The following is a 12,519-nucleotide window of genomic DNA, read 5'->3' on the forward strand; positions in this document are numbered from 1 at the left end:
TCTCTGTGTAGCCTTGGCTGTCCTGGAACTCACTCTGTAGACCAGGCTGGCCTTGAACTCAGAAATCCACCTGCCTCTGCCTCCCAAGTGCTGGGACCACCGCCTGGTTAGAGGCAGGCTTTGAGAGTTTAAAAACCTCATCCCACTTCCAGTTCACAGTCCCTGCTTCACACCTGCAGTGAAGGTGTGAGCTTTCAGGTCCCTGGTCTTGCCCTCCTGCCGCCATGCCTGCTTGCTGTCTGCCTGCCTGCTGCCTCACCTCCTCACCATGACAGACTCTTTGTCATTCCTCTGGAACCAGAAGCTAGAATAAACTCTTCCCTAGGTTGCTTTTGGTCAGAGTGTTTTATCACAGCAACCGAAAAAGTATCTAAGACACGTGGTGTGTGTCCTCTAGACTGTCTATCTAGCTCTGGCTTGTGTCTGAATGGGAATGTTTCCTCTAAGTTCATGGTTTGCCAAAAAAATGATACCCTGGACTCAAATAGTGTGTAAATGGCAAAGAGTGTTTTATTCTGCAGAAGTTCAGCATGCTGGGGGCTCCCCTTACCAGAATAGAGAGACACCTGAGTGAACTTGCAGTCCTGATTTAAAGCACATTAGAGAATTCTGGGGTAAGTGACCTCTATGTTAATCTGTTGGGTCCATTTCTAAGAGCATTCCATTACTGGGGTGCGTGGGCTGGAAACTCGATGGGGACATCTGCAAACTGCTGCTGACCCATTGTCCTTGCCTCAGGCCAGGCAGCGGGGCTGCTTCTGTGGTCTGGACTTGCCTGGAATTACCCAGTTCTTGGAAACAGAGATCTAGGCCTAGTCTCCTGAACTGCCAGTTTGAAGCCTGCGATGGAGTCAGCCTGTCTCATCCTTTTCTCCCCCACCTCCTTCAGTAATGGCCATCTTGAATCCATGAGATGTTTCCTAAGCCCCTACACTAGCAGCTCCAGCCAGCCCTATGTCAAGGAGAGAACCTAGTAACACAGCAGAAATGGCCACCCTTTTAACTCAATTGCTTGGAGGTGCTAGCTAGTTGAAGACATCCTCCCTAGAGTAATAAGTCACTCTGGGTACAAGCTGTACTAGAACATTAATGCTGGTGCAGTAAAGTGGAAGTAGCAAGCGAACAGCATCAGGAGTGGTGGAGTCGCAGTTTCAGTGGATCGACAGGGTGTGGGGTGACGACCTTCCATCATTCCTGTGGTGGTTCCTCTGGACGTCTCCTCCTCTGGAATCTCAACTGCTGGATCATCTATCTCACCTGGCAGGCTTAATGTAGGAGTAATGTATCCACGTCCTGATCCTATCCACCTTAGCAGCCATAGGCGTGGTCAGGATCACAGCCTTTATAGTGAGGTTCCAGAACCTTGTGGGTATGTCTCTTAGACCAGGCTTCATCACCTGGTTCAAAGCAATGAGGGCTAAGGAGGGGAGCAGACTCGTACATCTGGCGGATGGCAGGCCAGAGTTGCTTCTGGACTCTGTGGAGGGCTTCCAAGGGTTTTAAAAGACTTATGTTGGTCATATTCAGCTAAGATATCAGTCTGGAGGTTAGGCAGCAAGGGAGGGGGCCTCCCATATAGGATCTCAAAAAAAAAGCGGGGGAACCTAAAATAGAGGGTATTCCTACCCCTAAATAAGGTAATAAGGTAGGAGAAACAGCCATTCACCGCACGTTTCATGGATAATTTGCTCAAGGCCTCCTTCAGGGTTGGATTCATCCTCTCTACTTTCCCTGAATTCTGGGGTCTGTGCATACAACGTAATTTTCAATTGGTCCCCAGAACCTATGCTAGAGATTGAGTTCCCTGAGATGAAAGGGGGTCCACTGTAAGACCCAAGCAGGGTAAGCAAACCACCATACCTCGTATGATGTCTTCCAGAGGCTTCTTTGTTTCTATGTTGGCAGTCTCCTTCTTTGTAAGGTAGGCTTCTACCCATCCTGAAAAAGTATCTACAAAAACTAGCAAATACTTATATCCATATGTTCCTGGTTTTGTTTCTGTATAAGTCTATTTCCCAGTTAACCCCTGGATGGTTCCTAGAGTGGCTCCTTGATTGGGGACTGAGGCATTCACAGCCTGGCAGGCGGTGTAATATCCAAAATGAATTCAAGACCACCCAGTACCGTCCCCCTTCGAAAAGGACTTTCCAAACTGTACTAGCAGGCCAAGTGCAGAGCCAGATAAGGAAGCAGGCTGACTAAACAAATGTAAAAACATAGTTTTAGCGGTCAAAATGATTAAGCCTGCAGCTACCAAAACAATATTAGCTGTTTTCAGAGAAATAACCATAACAAGATTAGCAATTCTCCTGCCCCCCACCCCACACTGAATTCTGATGAAGACCACAAACCACCCTGACCTTGTCGCTAGAATTCCTCTGATGTTAATAACTGTGACATTAATAGCTGATCCATAAGTTCAAAATGTACTATTACTTTGCTGACCAAATCATAATAACCCACCATGGGGCCAAGCAAAGTAAGTCACTAGGCCAAAGGGTTACTTAGTCACTATACGAACCAACCAATGCCTGAAAGGGTTACTTGTTATACCAATGAGAACCCTGTTGCTCAAATCTGCCCCTTATAAAGGTATTAAAAAGTGTGTTCTTTCTTTGTTCTTGGTCTCTCCTCTGGCCTGCATGCTGAGAGGGGAGTCCCTAACATGTTGGATCAATAAAAATCCTCATGCGGTTTGCAGCGATAGCAGTGGTCTCTGTGGTCTTTCTGAGTAAGGGTCTTTGGATGAACTACAACAGAGGCACAGTCTGAGATTACCTGATCAACCCAGTGTTCTAAGTCGGATACTTTGTATCTTGTCCCTCACAGCAGTTCCTTCAGTTTTCGGTGACCAGATGTGAACTTTGATGAATCAGATGCAAGAGTTGCTTAGCAAACTCCTTAGGCAGGATAGTGCAGTCCTCAGAGGTCAGCAACCATGTGTCTCTTCTGTAAACTCCTAGGCATTGCGCCTGATGTTGTTTGTCTTAAGCAGTATATTCAGGGATGGCCAAGAGCACAAGGGGTAGCAAAACTACCAGGCTGTTGGCAGGGGAAGCTTGGCCTCCCTTTATCAGCTAGCCTGTTTCCTCGTGCTATTTCTGATGTCCCTTTCCGATGCCCAGGGCAATGAATGATGGGCACTTTGAGAGGAAGCTCTAATGCCTCCAATAAAGCAAGTATTCCTTCCTTAGTTTTGATGGTTTTTTTCTTCAGCGGTCAATAATCCCATCTTCAGTCAGTGTAAACTTTAGCTATGACTCCCTTTGTCAGTTTTAAAGCCTGGGTTGGAGCCTTTAGCTAAGCTTTCTGGGGTGAAGTTCCTGGCAGCAAAGCAGTTGCCCAAATAACAGGGTCCTTGTCTACCACCACTGCTCCTGCATACCTGGTTCCATTCTGGATGAAGCTGCCCCTGTCCATGAAGTAGATACATTCTGTGGCTGACCAGGGTGTGTCAGTCCAATCTGGCATGATGTTCAGGATGTGCCCCAGAACTATAGAGCAGTCATGCTGCATGTCTGAGGACAGGTCAGGTAGCAGGGTGTCTGGGTTTAGGGTAGATGATGGGTTATATCTTATGCAAAGGGGATTCCAAAGTAGAGCTTGAAAGTGCACCAGTCTGGCATTGGCCAGCCATAGGCTGGGTAGATTCTTAAGGGTCCTACCAATAGCATGGTGTGTGTGTGTGTGTGTGATAACAAGTTTCTGCCCCATGGTTATTTTGTCAGCATCCTTGGCTAACAGGGCAGTGGCAGAGGCAGGCTGGCCATCCCTGGGCCACTAGGTCCAGCTTCTTAGATAAATAACCCACAGGTCTTTTCCAAGGTTCCAAAATTTGGTAAGCACCCTCTTTGCTGTCCCCTTTCTCTGATCCACATACAGGCGAAAAGGTTTGTGAATGTTTGGTAAGGCCATAGCTAGTGCCTCCAATAAGGCTCTTCTTAGCGTCTTAAAAGCCATGTCCATCTGGTGGGCACATTCTCTCTGGGGCCCTGATGTCCTCATATAACGGTCTGGCTGTCTCAGTGAACCTCAGCACCCAGATTCTACAAAACCTGACAGATCCCAGAAACTCCCACACTTGCCTTTGGGTTGATGGAACTGGGGGAGGGGGGTGCTAAGGCTGGTTTGCTTACAGGGCGTCAGACAGCATGCATTGGCCAGTCCCCTTAGATAGGTGACCTCAGGTTGACAAAGCTGGGCTTCTTAGCAGACAAGTTGACTCAGCTCCTGTAGCAGGTCTCCTGTGGCCTCCCACCACGTCTCCAAGGCAGGGGCCTGAAATACATACGGGAGCACAGTTATTTGGGGGTGCATCTGCTGGTACTCACCCAAGTCCTCACACAGTGGCTTGTCAAAGATGATGGGGTGAGTTCCTAAATCCTCCTGGCAGGCAGGTCCAAGTCCTTTGTCCCTTGAAGCCTCTCTCCAAATCATAGGCAAATAGAGACTGGCTTTTGGGTGCCAGAGGCAAGCCTCAAAATTATTCAGTGGCTGAGGCTTCCAAAGGAAAGCCATGTTCACAGCTGACTGGTGTGCTCTCTGGCTTCTGGGTCAAAAGCTGTGTAGGTCCTATAGGCTTTCAAAGGTCTTTCTAGATCTTCCCCGGGGCTCTCATTCTTTCCCTGCATCACCTGGCTCACCTTAGATAAGTTTGTGGGGCGGCCTCTCGGAGGCCTACTCATCAGAATCTGGTGGTAGACCCGGAACCTCTCCTTACCTTTAACCGCAGTGTTAAAATCCCGGTCGGTTGAGCCAAAGGAAAGGCTGAATCAGCATCAGCCCATTTGCTCCCGGAACTGATTTCCGGGCGGCTCCCACGATCTCTTCTCTCTCTCCTCTGTCGTGAAGAGGACCCGAAGCAGTTGCTGACCGTCATCCCTGGTGGGCTGGTGAGTCAGCAATGACGAATCTAGAAGACCCGTGAGAGCCGATGGTCAGTCTGAAAACCGGAAATTGTGTAACTTCCAGGTGTAAGGATCTTTACTGGAAAATGACACATACAACATGAACTGTCTCTCCTGAGCATCTGGAGTTCCTGTAGCCTGGAGGGGTAAGGCCATAGTAGAGTCGGCCCTCTAGGCAGTATGGGCCAGAGCGTGAGGTCGACTCCAAGTGGAATCAGGAGAGACAGAGGCTGCTCCTCCTTCCTCCTGTGCTGGTTGAGCAGGGGCATTGGTGGAAGGAGCAGGAACATAAGGAGGGGACAGAGATCCTCCTCAGGGAGCAGAAAGGGGGAACAAGTAAGAGGGCCAAGGCTGACCCTCCTTTAGAGGAAGAAGGGTGGGAAAGACTGTCTCAGACCGACTTCCTCCCTACACATGGGAAGCCCATAGACCCACAGGCAGGTCAGAATGCAGATGAGAAATAGCTAGTTCTCCAGCTTCTGGTAGGAGGTCTGGAGTGCCCTCCATTGCCCCTGGCTGGGTGACAAAATACACGTCTGCTTTGTTCCTCTTGGCCTCCAGATGAAGCCTGAAATAGAAACACAGAGATGGACGAGACAAAATCGGACTTACCAATCTGAAAAACACCCTACTATTTGGGTCAGGGGGTCTCCAGCAAATCCTTGACAAGAGGTCCAAATGTAAGGGACCATGATTTGATGAAGAATGATACCCTGGACTCAAATAGTGTGTCAACGCAGAGTGTTTTATTCTGCAGAAGTCCAGTCTGCTGGGGGCTCCCATTACCAAGACAGAGAGCTCGCAGGCCCAAGTTAAAGCACATTAGGGGATTCTGAGGTAGGTGACCTCTATGTTAATCTGTTGGGTCCATCTCTACTGACATTCCATACCAGGTGTGGGAGTGTGGGGGCTGAAAACTTGCTGGGGAGGTCTGGAAACTGCTGCTGACCCATTGTCCTTGCCTCAGGCCAGGTGGCAGGGCAGCTTCTGAGGCCTGGACTTGCCTGGAATTGCCTGGTTACTGGAAACAGAGATCTAGGCCTAGTCTCCTGAACTGCCAGTTTGAAGCCTGTCATGGAGTCAGCCCGTCTATCCCTCTCACCAGCACCGTTCTCTTTCCCCTGACTGACTCGCCAACCCTTGGGTATGCTCAGGGGTGGAATCTGAGAGAGAGCACTCACTGTAGTGTTTCCGCCATGCTTGCAGCAGTTTCTCTCTTTGGATTCTTTGGTTAGATCTCCCCAATCATTGCTGACTGTTTTCCTATGCGCCAGAGGACATTTATGTGTTTGAAGACTTCAGTGAGCAGACCCCTATTCACTACACAAAATGTCCTCTGTTCCTTGGGTCTGATCATCTAGAAACCTCACACCCTATTGGGAATTGGCTGATTGATTTTTTTTTCCCCATTAGATAAAGTTCTCCAAAGCAAGATTTTTTTTTTCATCTTATTTGCCAAGTTATTCTGCAGGAGGTTTACTAATCACTTAATAAATATATCTTAAACAAACAAACAAAAAAACAGGCAGTGGTGGCACATGACTTTAATCCCAGCACTCGGGAGGTAGAGGCAGGTGGATTTCCCAGTATGAGGCCAGTCTGGTCTAGAGAGTGAGTTCTAGGACAGCCAACACTACACAGAGAAACCCTGTCTCTGTGAAAAAAAAAAAAAGAAAAAGGAAAAAAAATCAAAAACAAAAACCAAACAACATATCTTATATAAGTGAATGCTTAATGAGTGGAACATAAGAATTTATTACATGTGGCTCTTTAATTACAGCTCAGATAACTGTATTTTGTTTTTTTTTTTCCTCTCCTCCTCCCAATTACCTGTGCATAGTGGAATTCTTACTGGCATTTTGGCATCTCTCTCTCTCTCTCTCTCTCTCTTTAAAGATTTATTTATTTATTTATTTACTTTTCCACAATTTTTAAGGATTTATTTAATTATTTAAGAGGAAGAGAAGATGGAGATGACAGAGGAGGAGGAGAAGGAGAAGGAAGAGGGAGGGGAGGAGAAATGGGGGGGGAGGAAGAAGAGGAGGGGGAAGGGGAGAGGGAGTTGTTGCTATGTGTTAGTAACAATCTTGTCTTTTGTTTTCAAATTCCCAGAGGGAAGGTTAAATTCCCTCCTTATTACTCCATTTCAGCTAGAGGTGAAAGGTTCAAGAATTTATTGTACTCAGTGCTTAAGTCCATGACAAGTGTTTCACCTATATACATGTTCTATCAGACCCCCCCTTTTTTTTTTTGGTTTTACGAGACAGGGTTTCTCTGTGTAGCCCGGAACTCACTTTGTAGACCAGGCTGTCCTCAAACTCAGAAATCCGCCTGCCTCTGCTTCCCAAGTGCTGGGATTAAAGGCATGCGTCACCACGCCTGGCTACAGACCCTTTTTAATACACAATTTATACACCTATAGAAAAAAGGAGATAGGAAAATATTAATAGGTTAAAATGTAGTATATAGACAAAAGACTTCTGCATTCTAACATTTTTTTTGAGTGACATATAAGGGGACTTGTTACAATTCATAATGCTGCCATATCTGCCAAGAAAAGACCACAGAAACTTGACATATTAATAGACTTTCTGAGTCACTTGGGAAAAGTCTTATTCCTGTTCCACTTTTGGAGATAGTTATTCATAGGTTTATATTTATTAAATACACCCTTACAGATTCCATCTCTTTAGAAACACAGAAAGTTATCAATCTAAGCTACATTTTAGTAAACATCTTGATCCTGGAAAGCAAAAGTGGGTAACAGATCTACATATAAAGTACACAGTTGAAATCTTTGAGCAAGAGGCAACAAGAATATAAATGGGTGAGTAGCCCATAATCCAACCCTATCAAAGTGTGGATCACAGAAGGCAGATGAACACCGCCAGCTTTGCCAACATGTAAATTCTTTGCATGATGAACCTTTATAAATATTATGGTAAGGCTAAGGATAGAAAGTTCTATTCACAGCACACTGTAATTAGAGAAAGTTAATGATACATAACACAGAAGAAATAATCTATGCCTGTTACTTGTGAGGGAAAAAATGACAACAATATTCTAATATTTAGTTAATATCTTATAAGAAAATTTCACTGATCCTAAGTTGAGTGATGAAAATCTTATAGTAATGATTTTGCATATAGTTAATTCATTAGACAATCAGCAGATGTATAGCCCTTGAATCTTCCAAACCCTTAAAAGTTTTTGATATATATAAAATTAGGTAACCAGAACAAAGGTACCATGTATCTGTACAATGTAAAGTTTCAAAAATGTATTACATATATACTAAATAAATAAGGCATACCTGATGTCATCATGTTAACAAAATAATTACTGAACTGTGAAAAAATTCCAATTGCCACTTTAAAATTATTTCATAAAATAGAAGGTATACCAAGGTTGTTTTTTGTTGTTGTTGTTTGTTTGTTTTTTGGGTTTTTTTTGTTTTTTGTTTTTTTGTTTTTTTTTTTGGTTTTTCGAGACAGGGTTTCTCTGTGTAGCTCTGACTGTTCTGGAACTCACTTTGTAGACCAGGCTGGCCTCGTACTCAGAAATCTGCCTGCCGTGCACTACCACGCCTGGTTTTACCAAGGTTTTAAACATTGGCTACCTAAAAAAATGTGGAATACAATTTGTCCATCAAAAATATATATATTTTAAAGTTATTTACAAAACATAAACCGATTATGAATATTTTCTTCTTTTAGGAAAAGGGCACTTAGTGTATAGCTAAGAAATTCAGAAAATAAAGATCCTGTTGACTTCCTCACTAGGAAGATTGGTATTCTGTGCAGTTTTAATATAAAAATATAAATGTCTGACAGAGATGGAACAGTGTGCGTGCTGCAAAATCCATTTTCAAGGCCATGCAAACAATACTGATTCCATGTATTACAGTTGCCAGAAACCTCCTAACTCGTAACAAATCAAGGTGCCCAGCCTTTTGTTTTCTTCTCACAGCTTTTCAGATCTCAGCCACTAAGCCTTCATTTACAAAGTATCTTTCCAGCAAAGAGTACATTTCATTCAGTTGCATATGAAAGTGTTTAATCATTTCCACTTGCAGATTCACAATGTCTCTATGGCAAGCTTCCCTGAAGTCCTCCAGTATTTCTTGTATCATGTTCTGAATGAAGTGGATCCGGACTGAGGTAAGCGGCGCACTTGGCCAACTGTTCCCAAGGGTATCGACTATTTTTTGTGAGAGTGAACTGGCTACTCCAGCAGTGACAGAGGATGCTGCCTTTGGTACTGTAGTTGAGGAGCCATTGACTGAGGGTTCATGTATCAACTGGGCTTCAATATCTTTTTTCTGGCTTTTCAAATTTTTCAAGATTTCTTGCTTGGTTAGACAATGGACAGGTGTTTAGAATTCCAGCTTCAGCACCAGAGGAGATCAACTTTGTAAACTGCTTCAAGGAGTCCTTAGGTTCCTGCTTCCCTAGGTGTGATCTTTTAGACTTGGCTGACAGCTCATGGCTTTCGTTTTCTTCTTTCCCTGAAGATCCCATGAGGACATTAAGAGGGCTGGAGTGCAGCACCACAGTGCTGGAGGCACCTGCATTCTTCCTCAGGGGGAACACTGAGTTTAGCTGTGGTAGAAAGTCAAGGCCATCTCCTTTGCCTACAGATTCATCACCTCCTTTGCTGACTATAGCATCTGCTTCATCCTGAGCAGCCCCTGATCCTTTGCCCAGAGCTGTTGTCACGGGCTGTGGGAGAACTGTGGCAATGGATGGGCTGGGTGCTTCTCTGACAATTCCAGAGTTCTGGGCAGCCCCACTGCTGCTGCTCACAGGAACACTCCGTTTGTTCACTGCTGCGGCCTTATTTGAGCTGCCTTTACTTAAACTTGCCTTCATCAGAGATGTGGAGTACTGAAATGCTATACATTGCACGGATGTCTTGTGGGCACTGATGGTTTTCACGGGAGATTTCAGCATCCTTAAGTCATACTGATGTATTTTCCCACGGGAGGATCCAGTAGCTAAAGTGGCTCCATCCGGCATAAAATCTACTGCAGTCAGAGGGGTGTCGGCCACTAAAGTTTTCACTAGCTTCTGACTTGAAGTGTCATAGAGGATGGTTCTTTTATCCAGGCCTATGGTTACAAACAGCAGTTCATTGACAGGAGAGAAGCAGATGCCTGAAGCTGGGGCTTTGTGTATACTGTCAAAGCTGTGGTATGAACTCTGACTGTTCACATCCCAGAGAGTCACTACTCCATTATCCGAAATGCTGCCCAAGAGAGACTTCCTAAACAATAAGTACTTGATGTGCCGGGGAGCCTGCTTACTCCCATGGCCAAAAGGTGTGCTGGATGTGTTAGTGGTTATGCTGTGTAAGATAATCTCACCACTGAGAGATCCAGAAGCAATGTAACAGTCATTCCAACTGTATGCCACACAAGTTACTTCACGTTTATGATCCTTAAGAAACCGATGAAGTCATTTGGACTTTAAATCCCAAATATTAACAGTGTTATTTAGGCCTCCACTTGCCAAATACATTAATGTAGAATTTAAATTGACACATGTCTGCTTTTGCCCTTCCGCAAGCTCCAAAAGTGGAACGGGCTTATATTTGCAACTTGACACCACTATTTTGTCACCACTAGAAGACGCTGTCACTAGAAAGTTATTATTGCTGCTCCAACAGATTGAACTGATTCCATGTGGTGACGTGTGAGGGTTGAATTTATCCACCAGTGTCAGAAACAAAGCATTCCATATTTTAACGTCATCTCCTGATGAAGCAAATCTGAGGTTTTCCTGCATGACTGGGCCTCTCAAGTGTGGGACCGCAGGGAAGGCCCGGCTCCACCCGCTCCTCGCCTTATTTATTTATTTTATGTATATGAGTACACCATTGCTCTCTTCAGACACACCAGAAGAGGGCATCAGATCCCATTACAGATGGTTGTGAGCCACCATGTGGTTGTTGGGAATTGAACTCAGGACCTCTGGAAGAGCCCTTGGCATCTCTTTAACAATATTTATGGTAATGGTGTTCGTGGCAAACAACCCCAGGCTATTAAAAATCTGCAATTTCCCTCTCAGTCATTTAAGATGACCATATTGGGGTTTTCATTTTATTTTAACATCATTATGGGTTATAATTTTTCAAGAATTAAAATAGAATAAAAATCACCATAATAACACACAGACCATTAATTAGTTCATTCAAAAATAATTAACACACATTTATCGTGTGCAAGATAATAGAGTTATCAAACATAATGTCCTATCCTACCCAATTTAGGTATATTTGAAAAGCGTTGGCCGTCAGTGGTGCTAGATAATAGTTTGCTATAATTTACACGGAGTGTGATATTTAGGTATCTTTTCAGTAGATATTCAGAAAAATATCTTTAAGATAGTGAAGCTATGTGGGGCTGAAGAGCTGGTCCAGTGGTACTGTTCTTACAGAGGACCAGGCTTAATTCCCAGCACACACACAGTGGTTCACTATTGTCTGTACCACACACCCCACCCCACCCTAACTGCCTCTTTCTAGAGGATATGAATGACTTCTGGTTTCCGGAGGCACTAGATGTATACTTGGTATACAAACATATACACAGGGAAAAAAAACCCACAAAACAAAATAAAGAGTAAAATACTGTTGTGCTGGATAGCTGTTTTATCAGCTTGACACAGGGTAGAGCCTTCTGAGAAATGGGAACCTCAACTGCGAAGATGTCTTCATTGGTAGGCAAGTCTGTGGGAGCATTTTCTTGGTTCACAACTGATGTAGGAGGACCCTGGCCACTGTTGGTGATGCCACCCCCGAGTAGGTTGTCTAAGAAAGTAAGTTGAGCAAGCTGGAGGAGCCAAGCCAGTAAGCAGCACTCTTCCATGGCCTCCAGGTTCCTGATGAGTTCTTGCCCTGACTTCTTTCAGTAATGGACTGTATCTAGGGGCATGTAAACAAGAGAATCCTCTTCTCTACAAGTTGCTTAGAAAGTAAACTGGGAACACTGTGAACTAAGAGTAATTACTTTAAACTACCTACGAAGTAAACATCTACAAACCAGATCCAGGTCTTAGATAATCTCTAGTATATTGGCTGCCTGGTCTACCAGCACCTTTAGTTTCTGCTTCCCAGACTTAACTTTATCATTTTGATGTTTTAATTTCCTCTCAATAGGTCACACTTATATTTCTAAAGTCTGTCAAAAAAGGAACAGATATTTAACATGACCATCTATTAACATATAGAATTGATTCATTAATCCTAGTTAGCTTTTTAATATCTCCTAATGAAGTTAATCTAACTTAAATGTGAAATCTCGGGTTCTATCCTAAATTCTATTTTGCAGAACTCCAATGTTGGTTTAAGCCTCAAAGTCAGGATGAGGCATAGTAATAATGTAGGTTTGAAAAAAACCTCATCTTACAAACAAAACAAGACATTTCAAGACATGCCTGTGTTCTGTTCTGTGTGCATAGGAGGAGGTTCTGTTTTAAATTAGGCTGCCCCATAACATGGAACAGCCCAGCCATCCAACAAAGACCATGTGCATGTATACCATGTGTTTGTATACAGTGACCCTATTGGCTTCTTTCAAGTAAGGACAGGTTCCATCATACATAGGCCCAGA

At 44.2% G+C, this 12,519-nt stretch overlaps 1 pseudogene; it reads right to left on the bottom strand.

Annotated features, from left to right (window-relative positions):
* The window catches only part of LOC110295003, an 11,639-nt pseudogene extending 932 nt beyond the window's left edge, over nucleotides 1–10,707 (bottom strand).
* Nucleotides 10,708–12,519: the final 1,812 nt, after the last annotated feature.

The sequence above is a fragment of the Mus caroli genome, chromosome 5, assembly GCF_900094665.2.
Source record: "Mus caroli chromosome 5, CAROLI_EIJ_v1.1, whole genome shotgun sequence".
NCBI classification, from domain to species: domain Eukaryota; kingdom Metazoa; phylum Chordata; class Mammalia; order Rodentia; family Muridae; genus Mus; species Mus caroli.